The sequence below is a fragment of the Oryctolagus cuniculus genome, chromosome 3 (assembly GCF_964237555.1).
Source record: "Oryctolagus cuniculus chromosome 3, mOryCun1.1, whole genome shotgun sequence".
NCBI classification, from domain to species: Eukaryota; Metazoa; Chordata; class Mammalia; order Lagomorpha; family Leporidae; genus Oryctolagus; species Oryctolagus cuniculus.
The window spans coordinates 55,936,141-55,959,918 of NC_091434.1; the positions used below are offsets into that span (position 1 = coordinate 55,936,141).

At 37.2% G+C, this 23,778-nt stretch overlaps 1 long non-coding RNA gene across 1 annotated transcript in view; it reads right to left on the reverse strand.

Moving 5' to 3' along the window:
* Nucleotides 1-1,941: 1,941 nt before the first annotated feature.
* LOC138848962 (uncharacterized) overlaps nucleotides 1,942-23,778 on the reverse strand; it is a 115,675-nt gene continuing 93,838 nt past the window's right edge. The window contains exon 5 of the long non-coding RNA XR_011387207.1: nucleotides 1,942-2,254. This is a non-coding gene — a long non-coding RNA (uncharacterized lncRNA). The remainder of the gene's footprint in view (nucleotides 2,255-23,778) is intronic.

Genomic DNA, 23,778 nt, shown 5'->3' on the forward strand with positions numbered 1-23,778 from the left:
TATCTCACACATAATTTTCAAATTAAACGTTTTGTTTTGAGACATTTGTAGATTCACATGCTGTTTAAAAACAGTGCACAAAGATCCTGTGTACCTTTTATCTGTTTACAAAAATGATAACTTTTTATAAAATATAGTGCCACAACCAAGTATTGTAGAGTCAAGATATGGGGCATTTCAGTCAAGATATGGATTCCTCATTGCTCCTTTATGACCATCCTCATTTTTGATTGCCCCAGTTGGCCCTAATGATCTGGAATACTAATTTGTTCTCTATTTCTATAATAATGTGGCTTGGGGAATACAATATAAGTGGAGACCTATAATACGTACCTTTGTCAGATTAGCTTTTTTATTTATTTGTTTTCTTATGGAAAATTCACCTGAATTTTTTCTAAATTGTATCAACTTTCTGTTCTACTATCTTTTCCCATAGTATTGATGGCACAAATGTATGACAGAGAGCTTACAAGTCACCCTTTGAAGACTATCTGTCCATCATTTTGGACTATTTCAAACAAAGCTGCTATGAACATTCATATGGTCCCTTTCGTATTAAAAAATGTGGCCAATTTGCTGTAATAAATCCACCAAAACATAATTGCTTGATTATTTAGTACTGCCTGTCTATATAAAAGAAATAAAACAAAACCTAAATATCATATGCATTGAAATACTTAGTAAATACATTTTGAATGTTTATAAGCAAAAGGTTTCAGTTTTCTATAAAATTAGCTTCTTTTTTAAAGATTTATTTATTTATTTGAAAGTCAGAGTTACACAGAGAGAGAAGGAGAGGCAGAGAGAGACAGAGATATTTCATCCACTGGTTCACTCCCCATTAGCTTCAATTGCAGGAGCTGTGCCGATCTGAAGCCAGGAGCCAGGATCCTTTTCCTGGTCTCCCATGCAGGTGTAGGGGCCCAAACACTTGGGCCATCCTCTAATGCCTTCCCAGGCCATCTTGGACAGTGGATCAGAAGTGGAGCACCTGGAATTCGAACCAACACCCATACGGGATGCCAGCACTGCAGGCAGTGGCTTTACCTGTTACACCATAGCGCCGACCCCTAAAATTAGCTTCTTAGACTGCAAACCAATTATTATATCTATCAGTGAACTTTGAAAAGCATTCTTACCTTATCTATTAAAGGTAAATATATTTTATAACCCTGTAATTGCTGTCTAAATAATATGCTTAGGGTCAGGTGTTATCATGCAGTGGGTTAAACTGCCACTTTGGATCATTCATGTCCCATATTAGAGTAGCAGTTCAATTCATGGCTACTGTAGTTTTGATACAGCTTCCTGCTATACATGGTGGGAAGAAACAGATAATGACTCAAATTCATGGGTCTCTGCCATCCATGTAGGAGACCAAGGTGGAGTTCTCAGCTCTGGACTTAGGCCTGCTTCAGCAGTGGCTGCCTGTTGTGGGAACTTGGGGAGTGACCCAGTGGGTTAAAGATATCTCTTTTCCTCTCTGTCTCTCTTGCTCTGAATTTCAAATCAATAAAAGAAATATTTTTAAAAAGCAGATGAATAATATGCCTAGAAGAAATGAGTATACTTGTTAATCAAATAACATGTGGTACGATGTTCATAGTAGCACTGTTTTCAAGGTCTGAGGAAAACTAGACATATGCCAAATGTCCATGAAGATTCAAATAAATAAAAATTAGTTCTGGCCACACAATAGATGCATTTTTTTAAAATCATTAATGACAAATTTCCTAAATAAAATTTGAAATGTAGTAACCAGATACAAAGTAAATATATAGACTGAGTCATCCATTTATATGAAATTCAAAAGTATGAACTCTGATGAAATTTATTTCTGAATCTTGAAATTATGATATTAGTTATCCTTGTATGAGAGTGAGAGTACAAAAGTGACAGGGGCTTTCCTTGTAAATTCTTGTGATTTTTTATTGTAGTTTCCCAAAATACAACTTTTAAAGCAATACACATAGCCTTTTGCGATTTCTATAGTTCAGGAACTGAGGACAGCTTAGCAGTTTCAGTATTTGTTATAAGATTAAAATCAAGGTGTTGTCTAGAGATAAAGTAACCTCAAGATTCAACTGCAGAATGAGTCACTTCTACTTTCACAATTGTGGTTGTTTGTCAGATTGTTTCCTTCAAGTTCTTGGACAGAGAACACAAATTCCTTGCTGGCTCTTGGTCAGAGGCTCTCTCCAGTGTCTAGTCATGTGGCCGTCTTCAACAGAGCAGCACGCCCAATCAAAGCAAGCTAGAGAGGAAGTATATTGGCAGAAAAAATATCTTTTTATAATGTAAACATCCCTTCAACATTCCAAATTTCAATTGTTTAGAAGGAAATTACTCAAATATAAAATTATGCAAGACTGTACATACCATAACACAAGGATCATTGTGAGTCATTTTAGAGGCTGCCTTGGCATTTTGTCAAGAATAAGTTGAATATACAAACATCTACACATGTGGATATCGATCCACATATGGAATACATACAGTTGTTAATTTTCTATTCTGTTTCATTGATCTATATACTTTTTCTTATGGCAAGCCCATGTTATCTGGGTTACTATGTCACTAGTATCTTTGTTAAGGCTTTCTAAGTCTTTTGCATTTCCCCATACGTTTAAGATTGCCTTGTCATTTTCTTCAAAAATGACTGCTAAGAATTTGATGCAGATAATGCTGAAGGTATAAATTAGTATGTGCACATAGCTGGGAGACATTACTGAAAAAGGTCAGACTAACATTAAGAAGCGGTACGCTAGAGATCCAAGATCCTTAATATGGAGAATTCACACTGACTTCAGTTACAGACACCGGAAAAGCAAAGGAAGGACCATATTCCTAGGAGGTTGATTGAGAGAAATTTTCATTGGAGAATGGCAAGAACAGTACAAAGACTCCATGGAGCAGTTAGGAGAGGGGACAGACACATAGTCACTGGCAGTGTACAACTCCTAATTATTCACAGCTCGTTCTCAGCTGGGAAGCACCGTCTTCCCAGACAAGGCGAGAGGAGCTGCTGGGACCTATGACATCAGCAGATTGGACTGAGGAAGAATTCACGCAGCTCACCGGCTCTGAGTCTTCCCTGGAGAACTGGTGGTAGGTTGAACAGATACCTTCCTCTATGAGGGAGACCATGTTACTTTCCCACCCTCTCCCCACCAAAGCTCCAGTCTCCCATTTGCTGAGGTGGAGCTGCAGCTGAGCTCTGCCCAGAATCAGGGAATGCTGGGAAGCTCATGAACCCCATGCACATTGTGATTGTGAGAGATCTGGGCATAGGCCATGGAGATGAGAGGGACATGGTTTCTAGCTGGGTTCCTGTGCACGTGTGCAGTCTGAGTACAGAAAGTCAGAGTTTCCCTTGTGCTGGGAACACGTCTCTCAGAGGGACACACCATAAAGTGGGTTGGTGTTCTGTATGGTGTGTGTGCCTGGGTCAGTGGAGTACTCAAGCTCCATAAATCAGCTGGTTCAGCTTGGCACAGAGAAGGGCTGGGATTGTGTTAACACTAAACAGCTTCAATATCTCCCCTAACTGACTGAAGTCAGAGGTGCTATACCATGCAAAACTTGGGTGTCACTCTGAACTCTTATTCCACCCATAAATGGTGGCCAGCCACAAACCTAAAACTCCAGCACAATTCGCAAGCACTCCACAGATCCAGAGAGACACAATTCTAAGAACAAAGCCTTCATTAAAAAATAATAAAATAAAAACTCACCCCCCATAGGAGATAACAAGTGATTCCCCAGATGTGTAAATAAAACAATGTAGAGACACAAAAAGCATGAATATGGAAGGCAATATGACTCCCTAAAAGGAACATACTAATAGATTAATCTTGGACTCTGAAGAAGGGGAAATTGATGATATACCTGAAAAGGAATTTTAAAAAATGAATTGATTGCAAGGTTACTTGAGAATACACAGAAGCAGTTACATGAAATAAGAAAAATCCATACATGATACAGATGAGAAATTCTGCAAAGAGATGGAGATCTTAATGAAAAACTAGCAGAAATATTATAAGTGAAATATTCAATAAGTCAAGTAAAAATACAGTGGAAAATCTTAAGAACAGATTCAGTGAGGCAGAAGAAAGAATATCTGATCTCTAAGACAGGTCTTTTGAAATAGCTTGCCAGATCCAAAAAAAAAAAAAAAAAAGAAATAAGAAAAAGAAAAAGAAAAAATTAGAAATACTGAAAACTGTTCAGGATCTATGGGATACCATTGAATAAACAATTATATGAGATTTACAAGTTCCCTGCAGGTATGAAAGAAAAGAATGACTTAGAAAATCTATTCAGTGAAATAACAGTAGAAAAATTACCCAATTTGGAAAAATATATGGGATATAAATAGAGGAAGTACAAAGAACCACAAATAGACATGATCAGAAAAGAGCCTCACCTCCTCACCATAACACATTATAGTCAAACATTCAGAAGTAAACCATAAACAGAATCTTCTAAAATATAAAAGCAAGAAATGCCAGAACACAGTTAAAGGATCTTCCATCAGGTTAACAGCATATCTCTTAACAGAAATCCTATAGACCAGGAGAGAATGGAGATACACAGCCAACGTTCTAAAAAAAAAAAAAAAGTCCAATCCAGAATACTATACCCAGTGAAACTGTCATTCATAAATCAGGGTGATAAAAAGATTTTCCAAAACAAACAACAATTAAAATAATTTGTCACTATTGGCTGGTGCAGGGGCTCACTTGGCTAATCCTCTGCCTGCAGCACCTGCAACCCGGGTTCTAGTCCCAGTCGAGGTGCTGGATTCTGTCCCAGTTGCTCCTCTTCCAGTCCAGCTCTCCGCTGTGGCCTGGGAAGGCAGTGGAGGATGGCCCAAGTTCTTAGGCGCTGCACCAGCATGGGAGACCAGGAGGAAGCACCTGGCTCCTGGCTTTGGATCAGTGCAGCACGCCAGCCATGGCAGCCATTTGGGGGGTGAACCAACGTAAAAAGGAAGACCTTTCTCTCTGTCTCTCTCACTGTCTAACCCTGCTTGTCAAAAAAAAAAATAATAATAATAATTTTCACTACCAAACCAGACTTAGGAAAAGATACATAAGTACATAATACACATAGAAACACAGAGAGACATTTAGCATTATGAAAGAATGTGAAGGAAGAAAACCTACTAGTAACAGAACAAAGGAGATCCAAAACAAATAATAGGAATGTTCCAGGAAAAATGGAAATACCAAGTCTTTATTTATTAATAATAACCTTGAATGTAAATGGACTATATTATCTTGAATTTAATGGACTAAATTCCCAATTAAAAAATACAGACTGGATGAATGGACAAAAAATCTGTATTCTGCCTATCTATATTCTGCCTACAAGAAATAAGCTTTACTAAGAAAGATATACACAGCCCGAAAGAGAAAGGATGGAAAAAGATAGTTTATGTTATGAGCAGAAGTAGCTAAACTCATGTTAGATAACCTAAAATTTAAAGTAAAAACATTTAAAAGAGACAAATAAATTCATAATATAATGATTAAGGATCAACTCAGAATATGTGACTACTATAAAATATATATGCTGAAACAAATATTAATAGATCTAAAGTGAAACATAGGCTCCAATACAATAATATTATGAATTTCAACACCACAATTTCACCAATGGACAGATCAACTAGACAAAAAATAAATAAATAAATAAATAAATAAATACATTATAGACTAAATGGACCTAATAGATATCTACAGAACATTTCATCTCACAGCTTTGAGATACACATTCTTTTCACCAGTGCATATAATATCCTCTAGGACAGATTGTATACTGACCCATAAAAAATCTCAACAAATTAAAAAAATTGAAATCATACTATGTATCTTTTCTGACTACAATGGAATGAAGCTGATAGTTAGCAAAACAATAAACTCTAGAAAATCTACAGACACATGGAAGTTGAGCAATGTTCTCCTGGATGAACAGTGGTCATAGAAGAAATCAAAAGGGAAATTAAAAACATCTCAAAATGAATGAAAGTAAAAAGTAAAAAGACAACATATCAAAGTTTATTAGATACAGCAAATGCAGTATTCAAGGAAATTTCATAGCAACAAGCGCCTACATCAAAAAATTGGAAGGGCATTAAATAAATATTCTAACACTACATCTCAAGGATCTAGATGAAAGAACAAACCAAACCCTAAATTAGTGGGAGGAAAGAAAAAAATAAAAAGAAAGGAAATGAACTGGGAAAGAGGGAACATCATTATATCCTTAGAATTGTATCTGTGAACTACATTGAACATTGTCTTTGTATTAATACTACATTAATATAAGAATTGATGGGAATTGTACTGTAGTAATTACCATGCATTTCTTGTGACCCAGAGAGTCTAATGTTAATAAAACTCCTTAAAAAATAAAAGACTATGTGTATGATTAAGATAATATTAAGAACACCAAATATGAACTTGGTATGTAATTTTACTCAACATGCTCTTCAGTTTTAGTGACCATATTTCTCATATATATTTTAAAAGTTTGTTTCAAAGATCCCAAGTGTGTTAATGCTAGTGTAAATAGAATTTTTTACATTTCATATCCAATTATCCTTCCTTCCTTCTTTCCTTCCTTCCTTCCTTCCTTCCTTCCTTCCTTCCTTCCTTCCTTCCTTTCATTTTTTTTTTTCCTTCTTCATTTATTTGAGAGGTAGAGTTGAAGTAGGCAGGCATACAGGTTAAAATTGCTAGATTTGTGAACTGGAAGACCACGCCTTTGCCATGCCCCTGAGTGGCCTCATTCCCCTACCTGGCCACACCTGGGTGCCCACCAACCAATCAAGTTAATTAACCACTCCCCTTTGGAAGTGGGTTTAAAGCCGGGACATGCTGTGGCCTGGTCTGCTCTTCTTCCCTGGCCTCTTTTCTGGAGAGGGCTTGATGTAGCCCAGCGCCTCCAGGGTGTGTGGCCTTCAGGCCATGTGCTCTAAGCTTCCTGGCCTAGATGCTCTTCCACATGGCTGGTTCCTGGTGCTCGGTATGAACCCCCATTCACTTCTCTCTCTTAAATAAAGCTCTCACTCTCCTATGCATCTTTCTCACTAAATAAAAGCGTAAAATGTACCATGCTGCCTCGTTTATCTGTGCCGGTATTTAGAATTCTTCTCTAAATATTAGGCAAGAACCCTCTTGGGCTTATTAATATTGGGGATTTAGTAATAAGTCTGTGGTGAAATCGTAAGGCACCCCAAATTCCGGTAGCACATGTGGCGCCCCAGATAGCATTTCCAGGGAACTTTAAGGGGCCACATTTCAGTGTAAATTTTAGGGGGTCTTCTCCGATTTCAGAGTTACAGACAGAGGAGACAGAAGAGAGAGGAAGAGACAGAGAGAAAGATCTTCCATCTGATGGTTCACTCCTCAAATGGCCACAAGGGCCAGAGCTGTGCCGATATGAAGCCAGGAGCCAGGAGCTTCTTCCGGGTCTTCCACGTGGGTGCAGGGGCCAAAGGACTTGGGCCATCTTCTACTGCTTTCCCAGGCCACAGCAGAGAGCTGGATTGGAAGAGGAGCAGCCAGGACTAGAATGACACCCAAATGGGATTCCTACACGACAGGCAGAGGATTAACCTATTGTGTCACAGTGCCCGCCCCTCATTGTTAATTTATAGAAGTATAAAAAGACTCATAGGGGCCAGTGCAGTGGCACAGTAGGTTAATCCTCCACCTGCAGCGACAGCATTCCATATGGGTGCCAGTTCTAGTCCCGGCTGCTCCTCTTCCGAACCATCTCTGCTATGGCCTGGGGAAACAATAGAAGTTGGCCCAAGTCCCTGGGCCACTGCACATGGGAGACCTGGAAGAAGCTCCTGGCTCCTGGCTTCAGATCAGTACAGCTCTGGCCGTTGCAGCCATTTGGGGACTGAACCAATAGACAGAAGACATTTCTCTCTGTCTCTCCCTCTGTCTGTAACTCTACCTCTCAAATAAATAAATTTAAAAAATCTTAAGAAACAGACTCATATTTGGTGATCTAAATTAACTATTATTGCCAGAGTTATGTTTACGTATTTCTTAGGATTTTTTTTAATATATGTGATCATTTGCCCAAGAATAAAGACAGTTTTAATTCTTAACTCCTAAATCCCTGACTTTACTTTTTCACTAGGATGACCTCCAGGATACCACTGAATGAAAGCAGTGAGAACTGATATATTTAGTTTCCTTATCCTATGCCTCTCCATGAAGTTTGATGCTCATATAGATTTAGAGATACATATTATCAAACTAGGGGAGGCCTTTTATTTTCTGAATATTTTAATCAATACATTATGAATATTTTCAACCACTCAAATATTTGATTAGTTTAAAATGTTAAGCTGCCTATCTTTCACAGATAAGACAGCTTCTTTTTAGTGCATTGTCCACTACTCACATTTTGAAATAAATTCTACATCTACATTTATTGGGGATTTTTAATTTCTGTGCAGTATCTCTGTTTAATATGTCTGTTAGTATAAATAGAGCCTTATTTAGTGATGTGAACTCTGTCTTCTCCCCTTTGTTTTGTTTGCAATACTTTAATATTATTTATTCCTTAATTGTTTGAGAGAATTAACCTGAGATTTCTATTGGGGAAAATTATTAATTACAGCTTGAAATTTATTAATAGAGAGATAGGTGCTAGCACTGTGGCATAGTGAGTAAAGCTGCAGCCTGCAGTGCCAGCAACCCATATGGGTGCCAGTTCGAGTCTCAGCTGATCCACTTCTGATCCAGCCTCTTGCTATCACCTGGGAAAGCCATATAAGATGGCCCAAGTGTTTTGGCCCCTGGGAGATCCAGAAAAAGCTCTTGGTTCCTGGCTTAGATCAGTACAGCTCCAGACATTGTGGCCATTTGGTGGAGTGAACCAGCAGATGGAAAACCTCTCTTTCTCTCTCTCTCTCTCTGCCTCTACATCTCTGTAACTCTGCTTTTCAAATAAATAAATAAATCTTTAAAAAATGTATAAAGTAAAATAGAGAGTTAATCAATCTGTCCAATTCCTCTAGAATCAATTTTGTTAATATGTATCTTTCAACAATTGCTTTTATTTTTAATTTTATTCATGTTGTCAAATTATTGGCATAGAGTTCATAACAATTATTCACTTTTAATGATTTTTTGAATCTAGTTATTTTTTCTTATTATGTTTTTTTGGATTCAATTTGCTGTTTTTAATAGATTCTAATTAAATAATTGAAGGAATCTATAACAGAAACTTTATTTTTTGACACTGTTGGTATTTTATGACTTTTTTAAGTCATACAGCTGCAAGATTCCACCTCAAAGTGTTTTCCTGTGTACTAGAGGAACATTCTCCAGTGTTTTGTACAGCACAACCCTGCTATAAGTAAACTTAATTACATTTTATTTGTTGAAAACAGACTTTAATTTTGCCTTCCTTTTTTTAGGATTTTTTTTACTGAATACAAAATTATGGTTTTACATTTTTTCTCTCTCTCTTTTGACTACTGCATTTCATTTATATTGTTTGATTCTTTTCTTAATCCATAATGTCTATTGAAGAGCCTATTAATGCATAACTTTATTCCAATATAAAACACTTTTTTTGCTTTTCCTGCTTTTAATATTTGTTCTTTTCCAATGTTATTTTAGCTATTTATATATGATTATTAGTATTTGTGATTACATTTGTTTTAACTCCACAGGGGATTTTAATTTTTGAATGTGTTAATTCATAGTATTCAAATAATTTAGATACTTTCAGTCATCCAATTTTATTTGCTTTTTAATTTTTACATAGCTATATTTCCAATTTACTTTATAATAATAAGCTAAGGTCTTCCTAAAATAAAGAATTATCCAAGTAGTAAGTAAAAAAATCACTGTTCCTCAAGAGTTGAGACAAGGGCTGTAAATCACAATCAAAACTCAAAACATCAATTTCAATCAGATACATTACATATTTAGGACTCTATATATTAGTTACCACAAATCAGGAAAATATATGACTTTTTTCTTTTGAGGACTGAGAAGTATCATTATGCTCTTCAAACTGTATATATGAAATACATGAAGTTTGTTTCTTTTATATAAATAAAAATGTAATTAAATAAATTTTAAAAATAAAACAATTTAGAAAATAGTCAAAGGTAATTACCATTATTTTAGAATTGCATCTGTGAAGTACATGAATCTGTTATCTTTGTATTAATATCACATTAACATAAGAATGGATGGGAATTGTGTTGCAGTAATTATCATGCTTTTATTGTGACCCTGAGAATCTAATGTATTAAAAATTGTAAATTCTTTACAATTTTTTTCTTGAAATTTTTTATGGCTTACCATCTCTTTTTCTGTTTGCTTTATTTTAAAGATTTATTTATTTATTTGAAAAGCAGAGTTACAGAGAGAGAATGAGATCTTCCTATCTGCTGGTTCACACCCCAGATGGCTGCAACAGCCAGAGCTGGGCCAGGCCAAAGCCAAGAACCAGGAATTTCATCTGGTCTCCCATGTGGGTGGCAGGGACCCATGAACTAGGGCCATATTTTGCTTTTCCATGTGCAATTTGCAGGGAGCTGGATCAGAAGTGAGCAGCTAAGACTGGAACTGGTGCTTAGATGGGATACTGTTATTTCAGGAGCAGCTTAATTTTATTATTAATAATTTTATTATTTTATTATTGCTGGGCCACAATACTGGTCCCCCATCATCTCATTTGTCATTTGTTATTCTTATAACCCATAAATTAGACCAAGTTGTATTGTCCTAGAGCTCTAGTGTTTTTTTCTATCTCTCTTTCTCTTTCTTATGGTCTTTTTTTTTTTTTTTCGACAGGCAGAGTGGACAGTGAGAGAGAGAGAGAGAGAAAGGTCTTCCTTTGCCGTTGGTTCACCCTCCAATGGCTGCCGCTGCAGCCGGCGCACTGCGCTGATCCGATGGCAGGAGCCAGGATCCAGGTGCTTTTCCTGGTCTCCCAGGGGGTGCAGGGCCCAAGCACCTGGGCCATCCTCCACTGCACTCCCTGGCCATAGCAGAGAGCTGGCCTGGAAGAGGGGCAACCGGGACAGAATCCGGCGCCCCGACCGGGACTAGAACCCGGTGTGCCGGCGTCGCAAGGTGGAGGATTAGCCTAGTGAGCCGCGGTGCCGGCTCTCTTATGGTCTTTTTACCAGTTATTTTGTGTCCATATTTGCTTTTGAATAATGTTTGCTATATTTTTCTATATTTTTAAAGTTTCTCTGGCAGTGCATAATCTCTTAGTCTTACTCAAGATAATTATCATTTGAGATAATTTATTATTCATTTTCTAGAGATCCAAAGTTATTGGATTTCTTCTAATTTTTCATTTTCTTTATATTTTTAATTGAATGCATGCAAGTAGCATTTTAAACATTGTTGCCTGCTAGTTACATCATATCTGTCATTTCTCGGTCTGATTCATTTGCTAATGTTTTTCGCTTAATAAGCTACACCTCTCCATCTGGGCAATGTTATCATTGGGTTTTGGACATCGCATGCTGTTATGAACTCAATTTTTCTTCCTAAAATTTGTACTTGAAGCTCTAATCCACAGTTTGAAGATATTTAGAATGGAGTCCTATAAGGATAAAAGACTATATCAATTTGTTAGGGTAGGGCCCTAAATAGCTAGGACTAATGTCATGATAAAAAGAGGAAACACATTAGAGTTATTTTGTTTCCCATGTACATGTGAAAACACAGCAAGGCAGGTGTCTACAAGACACGAAGGAGCTGAGAACTCAATCCAGATCTCCCATAATAGATGGCAAGCACCCAAACTACTTGAGACATCACTTGCTGCCTCTCAGACTCTATACTCACAGGAAGCTGAAGTAGAGAGCAGAACCAGAACTTGAATCCAGGCGCTATGATATGGGTACTGGTTTCTGAAACCCCATCTTAACTGCTGCACCATGTGCCCAGCCCACAGGTATTTTGGAAATAGACCTCTAGCCTCCAGAACAGTAAAAAAATATATGATGTTAGAGCCACTCAGGCTGTAGCATATTGTTATGGCATCCTGAACAGACTGATACTATAAAGTTATGCTATTGATGGTTTGGATCTTATCTTCGTTTGATGACCGCTGTTTTCTATTATGCCAGACAGTTAAATTACAGGAGATTAGTTAGATATTTTACAGGCCTGCTTAAGCTTTGTTAAAGAGGTCAAAATATGCTATGAAGAATGGCTAGTTTAGTTCTATTATTAAGGAATGTATCTTTTGCCATGCTGTCTTCTGCAATGACTGGTTGATTGGAATTCAAGCATAGCCTATCCTGTATGAGGTTCAGGAGTTGTTGAGCTTATAAATCTGATTCATTTTTCCACAAATGACTAGAAGTTCAGACTAGAAATGTGATACTTACGCCTGCCCTGTGAAAACCTCTAAATTTCTTTTGCCGCATAATTCCCTCATCCTCGTTACTCTTCCTCTCCATTTCCAGCCACCTCAGCTTCCCTAAATTCGGACTTCTATCATCTCAACATATAATTTCTACTAAATTCTGATTGAATGCTTCACCCTTGACCCTTGGTTTGGATATTTCCCTGGACAGAGAGTGATGGTAATCTGACTTTTCATTTCATGTATTTTATCCCTTTAGGGATCACAGTTATCTGCTGTTGTCCCATTTCTAGAAAAAGTCATTTTATATATGCTGTGCTATTGTCCAGTTGCTAAAGATGGAAAGGCCAATCCGATTGGAGATCTAGTTGTTTAAATAGAAAATCCTTAATATATGACATACATTTCCTGCCTGTCTGCTTGAAATCCCCCTCTTTCATAGGAAACTTGAAACAAATCAGGTTATGAATTATGAGTCCATCTGTAGGAAGGTTTTCATGTTAGAGGGATTTCTGAGAGTTAGTGTTCTGAAGAGTATTTGACAAACAGCCTGATGGACATGAAGGCCCCTATGGGTAGAGGAAGGAGAAGTAGATTATGAGGGCCCAGAATTTGGTTCATGTTCTTTGTGAGCAGAGTCCTGATATGTCCTGACTTGTTTATCAAATAATCACGTGGATAGTTCTTGCAAATATAAAGTGCATAAAATAATATTATTAGTAACTAAAAAGTGTTTAATATCTAATGCGTTTACTATGTGCCAAGCGTTATTTTAAGTGCTTCCCATCACTATTGTAAATTCTTCACATCTGTTCATTTATGTAATCCTCATATTCTAACTATAAACAGATGTTCTAGCATCATACTTAGTCTACAGATGAAAAATACTAAGGCATAGAGAGCAAATTACTTCGCTAAAGTTACTAGGTAATAAGTGAAAAGCAATTTGGCTCAAGTACAATGATTTTATTAAGTATAATATGTTGCATCAACCTCCAGGGTTATTCTGAAAATAGCTGAGGAAATTTACAAAAAGAGGTCTTAAAAGCAAGATCTGGCATGTAGTGCTCGAGAAATGATCACTGTTTTTATCTCCTTCAGGTCATTGCTAGCCATTCCTAACAACTGCAATCCCTTTAGTCTTAATGTTTTTCCTTATTCCTGGGTCTTTGCAAATGCCGTTTCTTCTAACTTCCTCTTTCCCTTAATAAATTTAATCATTCTTGGTAAATTATCTAAGAAAACAACATCTGAAAAAATTCTGTTATGTATCAATTTAGTCCCATATATCTCACTTGTCCATTTATTTAAATAACTTGATTGTTGGAATTCTACACTAATCTTCAGTTTCTCTCAGAAATAAAGCAATGAATCTTTGTTCCTATAAGCCATCTTCAGTGTACTTTTGGTAGCTAAGAATGTCATTTGTTTTCTTTTGGATGGTTACTTCCCTTTCAATTGTTTTGAATAGCTTGAGAAGAACTATAGTTAGTTCTTTAAATGTCTGATAGAATTCATCAGTAAAGCCATCTGGTCCTGGACTTTTCTTTCTTGGCAGGGTCTTTGTTATTGATTCAATTTCAGCCTTCATTATTGATCTGTTTAGGTTTTCTATGTCTTCATGGCTCAATTTTGGCAGGTTGTATGTGTCCAGGAATCTGCTCATTTCTAGGTTTCCTGGTTTGTTGGCACACAGCTCTTTGTAGTAACTTCTGATGATTCTTTTTATTTCTATGGTGTCTGCTGTTAGATTTCCTTTTTCATCAATAACTTTATTGAATTGTGTCTTCTCTCTTCTTTTTTTTTTTTTTTTTTTGGTTAGTTGGGCTAATGGCATGTCAATTATTTTATTTTTTTCAAAACACAAGCTCACTGTTCTGCTGATCTTTTGTATATTTCTTTTTGGTTTCATTTATTTCTTCTCTAATTTTAATTATTTCTTTTCTCCTACTGGTTTTGGGTTTGGTTTGTACCAGGATCTGCTATTTTACTAGGTCCTTGAAATGCATTGATAGCTCATTTAAATGGTGCCTTTCCAATTTCTTGATTTAGGCACTGGTTGCTATAAACTTTCCTCGTAACAATGCTTTTGCTGAATCCCATAAGTTTTGATATGTTGTATTGTCATCTTAATTTGTTTACAGAATTTTTTTTATTTCTCTTTTGATTTCTTGAATGACTCACTGTTCAGGAGTATGTTGTTCAGTCTTCATGTGTTTGCATATGTTTTAGAGATTCCTGCGTTATTGATTCCTAGCTTCATTCCATTGTGGTGTGAGAAGATGTATAATATGATTTTGATTTTTTTTAATTTGCTGAGGCTTGCTTTATGGCCTAGCATGTGGCCAATACTAGAGAAAATTCATGCATTGGTGAGCAGAATGTGTATTCTGCAACTGTAGGATGGAAAGTACTGTAGATATCTGTTGGGTCCATTTGGTCTACAGTGCTAATTAGCTCTGTTGTTTCCTTGCTGATTTTCTATGTGGTTGACCTGTCCAAGTTTGAACCATTCCCACTGAGATCTGGAACCAGACAAGGATGCCCATTCTCACCATTGATATGATTATTATCCTTATTTGCAGATGACACGATCCTATAAATAGGAGCTCCAGAAGACTCCACTAAGAGACTATTGAAACTTATAGAACAGTTTGGTAATGTGGTTGGATATAAAATCAACACACAAAAATCAACAGTCTTTGTATATGCAGACAATACCACTGCTGAGAAAGAACTTATAAGATCAATCTCATTCATAATAGCTATAAAAATATCAAATACCTTGCAATAAATTTAACCAAGGACATCAAAGACCTCTACAATGAAAATTACAAAATATTAATGAAATAAGTAGAAGACATAAAATATAGAAAAATTTTCCATGTTCATGGATTGGAAGAATCAATATCATCAAAATGTCCATGCTACCAAAAGCAATCTAGAGATTAAATGTGATATCAATCAAAATACCAAGGACATTCTTCCTTATACAAAAAAAATTAAATTCATGCCCCAGGTCCCGGTTGGGCACTGAATTCTGCCCCGGTTGCTCCTCTTCCAGTCCTGCTCTCTGCTGTGGCCCGGGAAGGCAGTGGAGGATGGCCCAAGTGCTTGGGCCCTGCACCCGCATGGGAGACCAGGAGGAAGCACCTGGCTCCTGGCTTCGGATCGGTGCAGCACACCAGCCATCACAGCCATTTGGGGGGTGAACCAATGGAATGAAGACCTCTCTTTCTGTCTCTCTCTCTCACTGTCTAACTCTGCATGTCAAAAAAAAATGAACTCATATGGAAACACAGGAGATCACAAATAGTTAAAACAACCTTATACAACAAAACAAAGCTGGAGGTATCACAATACCAGATTTTAAGGCATACTACAAGGTAGTTATGATCAAAACACCTGGTACTGGTACAAAAACAGATGAATAGACCAATGGAACAGAATAGAAATGCCAGAAATCAATCCATGCACCCAAGCCAACTTATCTTTGACAGAGGAGCTAAAATCAATCCCTGGAACAAGGACAGTCTCTTCAACAAATGTGCTGTGAATACTGGATCTCCACATGCAGAATTATGAAGCAAATTTCATACTTATGCCTTACACAAAAATCCATTCAAAATGGACTATAGACTAAAATCTATGACCTGATACCATCAAATTATCAGAGAACATTGGGGAAACCCAGAAAGACTTTGGCACATGCAAAAATTTCTTGGAAAAGACCCGAGGCACAGGCAATCAAAGCCCAAATTGACCAATGGGATTACAACGAATTGAGAAGCTTCTGTATTGAAAAAGAAACACTCAGCAAAGGGAAGAGACAACTGACAGAATGGGAGAAATTATTTGCAAACCATGCAATTGATAAAGGATTAATTACCAGAATTTATAAAGAGATCAAGAAACTCAACAACAACAAAAAAATCTAGTTAAGAAATGGGCAAGGGTCTTAAGCAGGCATTATTTTTAAAGAGGAAATCCAAATGGCCAACAGACACATGAAAAAATGTTCAGGATCACTAGCCATCATGGAATGCAAATCAAGACCACAATGAGTTTTCACACACACATGCTGCCCCTACCCCCCTTTAGAACAGCTCTCATACAGAAAGCAATAAACAACAAACGCAGGTGAGGATGTAGAGGAAAATGTACCCTAATCCACTGTTGGTGGGAATGTAAACTGATGCAGCCACTATGGAAGACAATATGGAGATATCTCAGAAATCTGAATAGACCTACCATACGACCCAGCCATCTCACTCCTGGGAATTTACCCAAGGAAAATGAAATCCACATATGAAAGAATTATCTGTACTTCCATGTTTGCTGTAACTCAATTAATAATAGCTAAGATATGGAATTGGGCTGGCACTGTGGTGCAGCAGGTTAAAGCCCTGGTCTTAAGCGCCAGCATCCCATATGGGCACCAGTTCTAGTCCCAACTACTCCTCTTCTGATCCAGCTCTCTGCTATGGCCTGGGATAGCAGTAGAAGATGGCCCAAGTCCTTGGGCCCCTGCACCCATGTGGGAGACCCGGAAGAAGCTCCTGGCTCCTGGCTCCTGGCTTTGAATCAGCACAGCTCCAGCCATTGTGGCCATCTGGGGAGTGAACCAGTGGATGGAAGACCTTTTCTCTCTGTCTCTTCTTCTCTCTGTAATTCTTTCAAATAAATAAAATAAATATTAAAAAATAATAGCTAAGATATGGAATCAACCTAAAATGCCTGTCAATAGCAAACTGGATAAAGAAATTACAGATATGTACACCATGGAATAATACTCAGCTTTAAAAAAAGAAAAAAAAAAACTAAATCTGGTTGTTTGCCACAAAAAAACTGGAAAACATCATACTTAGTGAAATAAGCCAGTCCCAAAAGGACAAATACCATTTTCTCCCTGACTTGTGAGAACTAATAGAGTACCTAAAGTGTAATCTATAGTAGTGATATTGACACATTGAGAAGAAATGACTTTGAACAGCCCTTGACTAGACTATTGAGGAATAATTTGTTTCTCCATACTAGTTATTGAATTCTTCACTTAACACAGAGTTAATCATATATGTATAAAGTTAATTGAAAATAAATCTTAGTAAAAAATAAGAATGGAAATAGTAGAGAGAAGAGTAAGTAGAGGGAGGAGTGTGGGTGGGAGGGCAGGTATTGTGGGAAAAATCACCATATTCCTAAAGTTGTAATTATGAAATATATTCAGTTTGTATTCCTTAAATAAAAAGTTTCTGCAGAAAAATTTATCAAGACTGCACAAATTTAATCAATAGTAAAATACCATCAGCAGATGCCTGAATTTCTAATGTTATAAAAAGTGATAGTACAGAAAACAAGAATGAGGTGGAGAAACAACAACTCTTGGAAATAGACTGATATTATCTTCTTAAATTGAGATAAACATAACCTGTAACCCAGCTATTCCACTCCTTGTTAGGTACCAAATAGAAATATGTACACAGTTTAACTAAGGGCACATACAAGAAAATCTTCAGAGTCATTTTTCATTAAAAGTGTTACAGGCCAAATTGTGTCTCCACAAATTTATATTGAAGCCTTAATCCCCAGGACCTATAATGTGAATATATTTAGAGATAGGATCTTGAAAAAGATGATCAAGTTAAAAATAAATCATTATGAAGGCTCCAGATGCAATCTGACTTGTGTCCTTATAAGGAGGAAACCTAAACACATACATACACCAGGGTTCCATATGCATGGAGGAGGGACCATATGAGGATGCTGTGAGAAGATTGCCATCTGCGAACTCCACTATTCTAACATAGGGACCCTTAATTTTGTATTTCACTATCTGATTTTCAATTTGAATTAGTAAAATTTAAGAAGGAAGCCACAGAATGACTTAGGTAGATGTGATGGGAATATTAAGGTAGAATACAATAAGGAACCTAAATTAGAAGTGAATGGCGGCACCAGTGCAGGAAGGGGAGTGGATTTCACACAGACACCAGTGGGGAGAGCAGGGACGCCCAGGGCTCCGAGTCCACACATCGGCACTGGAAGGGGAGGTGAGCTCAGTAACCCGATAAATTGGAGGGGAAACGGCAGACAAAATTTAGAGGGGAGTGGGAAAGTTCACCAGACTACAGGAGAGAAGAAAAAAAAAAGGTGGGAGGGTGCTGGTACAGACGAGTTTCTCTCTAGTTTCTCTCTCCGCCAACCTTGCAAAGGAGAGCAAGAGACAAAGAGCAGGCCCCACTCTGGATATACATAACAACAGGGGAGAGCTAAGGAACTGAGTCGCTACAATTCAGTAGCCTAGGCAACCCAGTGGGAGTCCAGAGGAGAAACGGAGCCTGCACGGACTCTTTGGGTAGAAGCCAGAGATCGGAAGCTAAATACCATCAATTCTGCACAGCCGTGTGGTATTACTTACCTCCTGAATAAATAAATAAATAAATAAAGAGAGAGAGAGATTTACCACACATAACCTGAGGGTGTCACCTTTGCACACCCGTAACCCGGAACAACCAAGCAGAACTCTCAGGCCACACCCATCTCAAGCCTCCAAGGCTCCTCCAACAGCAGGCAGGCAATTAACACAGACATAGTATAAAAAAAAAAAAAAAAAACACACAGTGAGGGAAAAAGAATTAACTACGCCAAGCAACAAACACAAAAATCGAGGGAACAAGATCAAGGATCACACTATGATGCCTCCAAATAAACAAAACACCCCAAGCCAAGATTATGAAGATGATGAAATAGAAGAAATGCAAGATACGGATTTCAAAAAATTTATGATAAGAACATTTAGAAGTTTTCAAAAGCAAATCCTTGAACTACAGAAATCCTTATTGGACAGGATTGAAAATCTCTCTCGAGAAAATGAAATTTTAAGGAAGAATCAAAATGAAACGCAGAAACTAGTAGAACAAGAAAGTGTGATAATGAAGAGAAATCAAAATGAAATGAAGAGCTCAATAGATCAAATGACAAACACATTAGAGAGCCTTAAAAACAGAATGGGTGAAGCAGAAGAGAGAATATCAGACTTAGAAGATAGAGCACAGGAAAACATACAGTCAAACCAAAGAAAAGAAGAGGAAATTAGAAATCTAAAAAATATTGTTGGGAATCTACAGGATACTATTAAAAAAACCAACATTCGAGTTCTAGGAGTTCCTGAAGGCATGGAGAGAGAGAAAGGATTAGAAGGCCTTTTTAGTGAGATACTAGCAGAGAACTTTCCAGGTTTGGAGAAGGACAGAGACATCCTAGTACAGGAAGCTCATAGAACCTCCAATAAACATGACTAAAAGAGATCCTCACCACGACATGTTGTAATTAAACTTACCACAGTGAAACATAAAGAAAAGATCCTAAAATGTGCAAGAGAGAAACGTCAGATTACTCTCAGAGGATCTCCAATTAGACTCAAAGCAGACTTCTCATCAGAAACACTACAGGCTAGGAGGGAATGGTGAGACATAGAACAGGTGCTAAGAAAGAAAAATTGCCAGCCCAGAATATTATATCCTGCTAAGCTCTCATTTGTGAATGAAGGTGAAATAAAGACCTTTCATAACAAACAGAAATTGAAAGAATTTGTGGCCACTCGTCCATTTCTAAAAAAGATACTTAAAGATGTGCTACATTCAGAAACACAGAAACACGGCCATCAATATGAAAGAAGGTAAAGGAAGAACACCTACCAGTAAAAGAGCATGGGAAGCTCAAAGCATATACTAGAAAATATCTCCGGGAAAATATCAGGGCAAAGTCACTATGTATCAATAGTCACATTAAACATTAATGGACTTAGCTCTTCAGTTAAAAGACACCGATTGGCTGACTGGCTCAAGGAACAAAACCCAACTATTTGTTGCCTACAAGAAACACATCTCTCTAACAAAGAGGCATGAAGATTGAAAGTGAAAGGTTGGAAAAAGATATTCCATGCCAACAGAAACAAAAAAAGCAGGTGTAGCCATATTAATATCAGACAAAAGAAACTTTAATACAAAAACTGTTAAGAGAGACAAAGAGGGGCACTATATAATGATTAAGGGTTCAATTCAACAGGAAGATGTAACGATTATCAATGTATATGCACCTAATTACAGGGCACCGGTCTATTTAAAAGATATGTTAAGGGACTTAAAAGGAGATTTAGATTCCAATACAATAGTACTGGGGGACTTCAATACTCCACTCTCAGAAATAGACAGATCAATAGGACAGAAGATCAACAAGGATACAGTAGATTTAAACGACACTATAGCCCAAATAGATCTAACAGATATATACAGAACTTTCAATCCTACAGCTAAAGATTTTACATTCTTCTCAGCAGTGCATGGAACCTTCTCTAGGATTGATGACACACTAGGCCATAAAGCAAGTCTCAGCAAATTTTAAAGAATTAGAATCATACCATGCAGCTTCTCAGCCACAGCAGAATGAAGTTGGAAATTAGCAACTCAGGAAACCCTAAAAAGTATGCAAACACATGGAGACTGAACAACATGCTCCTGAATGAACAATGGGTCATAGAAGAAATCAAAAGAGAAATCAAAAACTTTCTGGAAGTAAATGAGGATAACAACACAACATATCAAAACTTATGGGATACAGCAAAAGCAGTATTGAGAGGCAAGTTTATAGCAATAGGTGCCTATATCAAGAAATTGGAAAGGCACCAAATAGATGAACTTTCAGCGCATCTCAAGGACCTAGAAAAACTGCAGCAAACCAAACCCAAATCTAGTAGGAGAAGAGAAATAATTAAAATCAGAGAAGAAATTAACAGGATTGAATCCAAAAAAAAAAAAATTACAAAAAATCAGCCAAGCGAGGAGCTGGTTTTTTGAAAAAATGAAAAAAAATTGACACCCCATTGGCCCAACTAACTAAAAAAAGAAGAGAAAAGACACAAATCAATAAAATCAGTGATGAAAAAGGAAAAGTAACAACAGACACCACAAAAATCAAAAGAATCATCAGAAATTACTACAAGGACTTGCATGCCAGCAAACAGGAAAATCTATCAGAAATGGATAGATTCTTGGACACAGGCAATTTACCAAAATTGAACCATGAAGACATAGAAAACCTAAATAGACCCATAACTGAAACAGAAATTGAAACAGTAATAAAGGCCCTCCCAACAAAGAAAAGCCCAGGACCAGATGGATTCACTGCTGAATTCTACCAGACATTTAAAGAAGAACTAACTCCAATTCTTCTCAAACTATTCAGAACAATTGAAAAAGGGAATCCTCCCAAATTCTTGCTATGAAGCCAGCATCACCTTAATCCCTAAGCCAGAGAAAGATGCAGCACTGAAAGAAAATTACAGACCAATATCCCTGATGAACATAGATGCAAAAGTCCTTAATAAAATTCTCGCCAATAGAATACAACAACACATCAGAAAAATCATCCACCCAGACCAAATGGGATTTATCCCTGGTATGCAGGGATGGTTTAATGTGTGCAAGACAATCAATGTGATTCACCACATTAACAGACTGCAGAAGAAAAACCATATGATTATCTCAATAGATGTAGAGAAAGCATTCGATAAAATTCAACACCCTTTGCTGATGAAAACTCTAAGCAAATTGGGTATAGAAGGAACATTCCTCAATATAATCAAAGCAATTTATGAAAAACCCACAGCTAGCATCCTATTGAATGGGGAAAAGTTGGAAGCATTTCCACTGAAATCTGGTACCAGGCAGGGATGCCCACTCTCACCACTGCTATTTAACATAGTTCTGGAAGTTTTAGTCAGAGCCAACAGACAAGAAAAATAAATTAAAGGAATACAAATTGAAAAGGAAGAAGTCAAACTATCCCTCTTTACAGACGATATGATTCTTTACTTAGAGGATCCAAAGAACTCTACTAAGAGACTATTGGAACTCATAGAGGAGTTTGGCAAAGTGGCAGGATATAAAATCAACGCACAAAAATCAAAAGCCTTTGTATACACAAGCAATGCCATGGATGAGAAATAATTGCTAAGATCAATTCCATTCACAATAGGTACAAAAACAATCAAATACCTTGGAATAAACTTAACAAAGGACGTTAAAGATCTCTACGATGAAAATTACAAAATCTTGAAGAAAGAAATAGAAGAGAATACCAGAAAATTGAAAAATCTTCTATGCTCATGGATTGGAAGAATCAACATCATCAAAATGTCCATTCTCCCAAAAGCAATTTATAGATTCAATGCAATTCCAATCAGGATACCAAAGACATTCTTCTCAGATCTAGAAAAAAAGATGCTGAAATTTATATGGAGGCAAAAGAGACCTCGAATAGCTAAAGTAATCTTGTACAACAAAAACAAAGCTGGAGGCATCACAATACCAGATTTCAGGACATACTACAGGGCAGTTGTTATCAAAAGAGCATGGTACTGGTACAGAAACAGATGGATAGACCAATGGAACAGAATTGAAACACCAGAAATCAATCCAAACATCTACAGCCAACTCATATTTGATCAAGGGTCCAAAACCAATTCCTGGAGTAAGGACAGTCTATTCAATAAATGGTGCTGGGAAAACTGGATTTCCACGTGCAGAATCATGAAGCAAGACCCCTACCTTTCACCTTACACAAAAATCCACTCAACATGGATTAAAGACCTAAATCTATGACCTGAAACCATCAAGTTATTAGAGAACATTGGAGAAACCCTTCAAGATATTGGCACAGGCAAAGAGTTTCTGGAAAAGACCTGGGAGGCACAGGCAGTCAAAGCCAAAATCAACTATTGGGATTGCATCAAACTGAGAAGTTTCTGTACTGCAAAAGAAACAGTCAGGAGAGTGAAGAGACAACCGACAGAATGGGAAAAATATATTTGCAAACTATGCAACAGACAAAGGGTTAATAACCAGAATCTACAAAGAGATCAAGAAACTCCACAAAAACAAAACCAACAACCCACTTAAGAGATGGGCCAAGGACCTCAATAGACATTTTTCAAAAGAGGAAATCCAAATGGCCAACAGACACATGAAAAAATGTTCAAGATCACTAGCAATCAGGGAAATGCAAATCAAAACCACAATGAGGTTTCACCTCACCCCGGTTAGAATGGCTCACATACAGATATCTACCAACAACAGATGCTGGTGAGGATGTGGGGAAAAAGGGACACTAACCCACTGTTGGTGGGAATGCAAACTGGTCAAGCCACTATGGAAGTCAGTCTGGAGATTCCTCAGAAACCTGAAGATAACCCTACCATTCGACCCAGCATCCCACTCCTTGGAATTTACCCCAAGGAATTTAAATTGGCAAACAAAAAAGCGGTCTGCACCCTAATGTTTATTGCAGCTCAATTCACAATAGCCAAGACCTGGAACCAACCTAAATGCCCATCAACGGTAG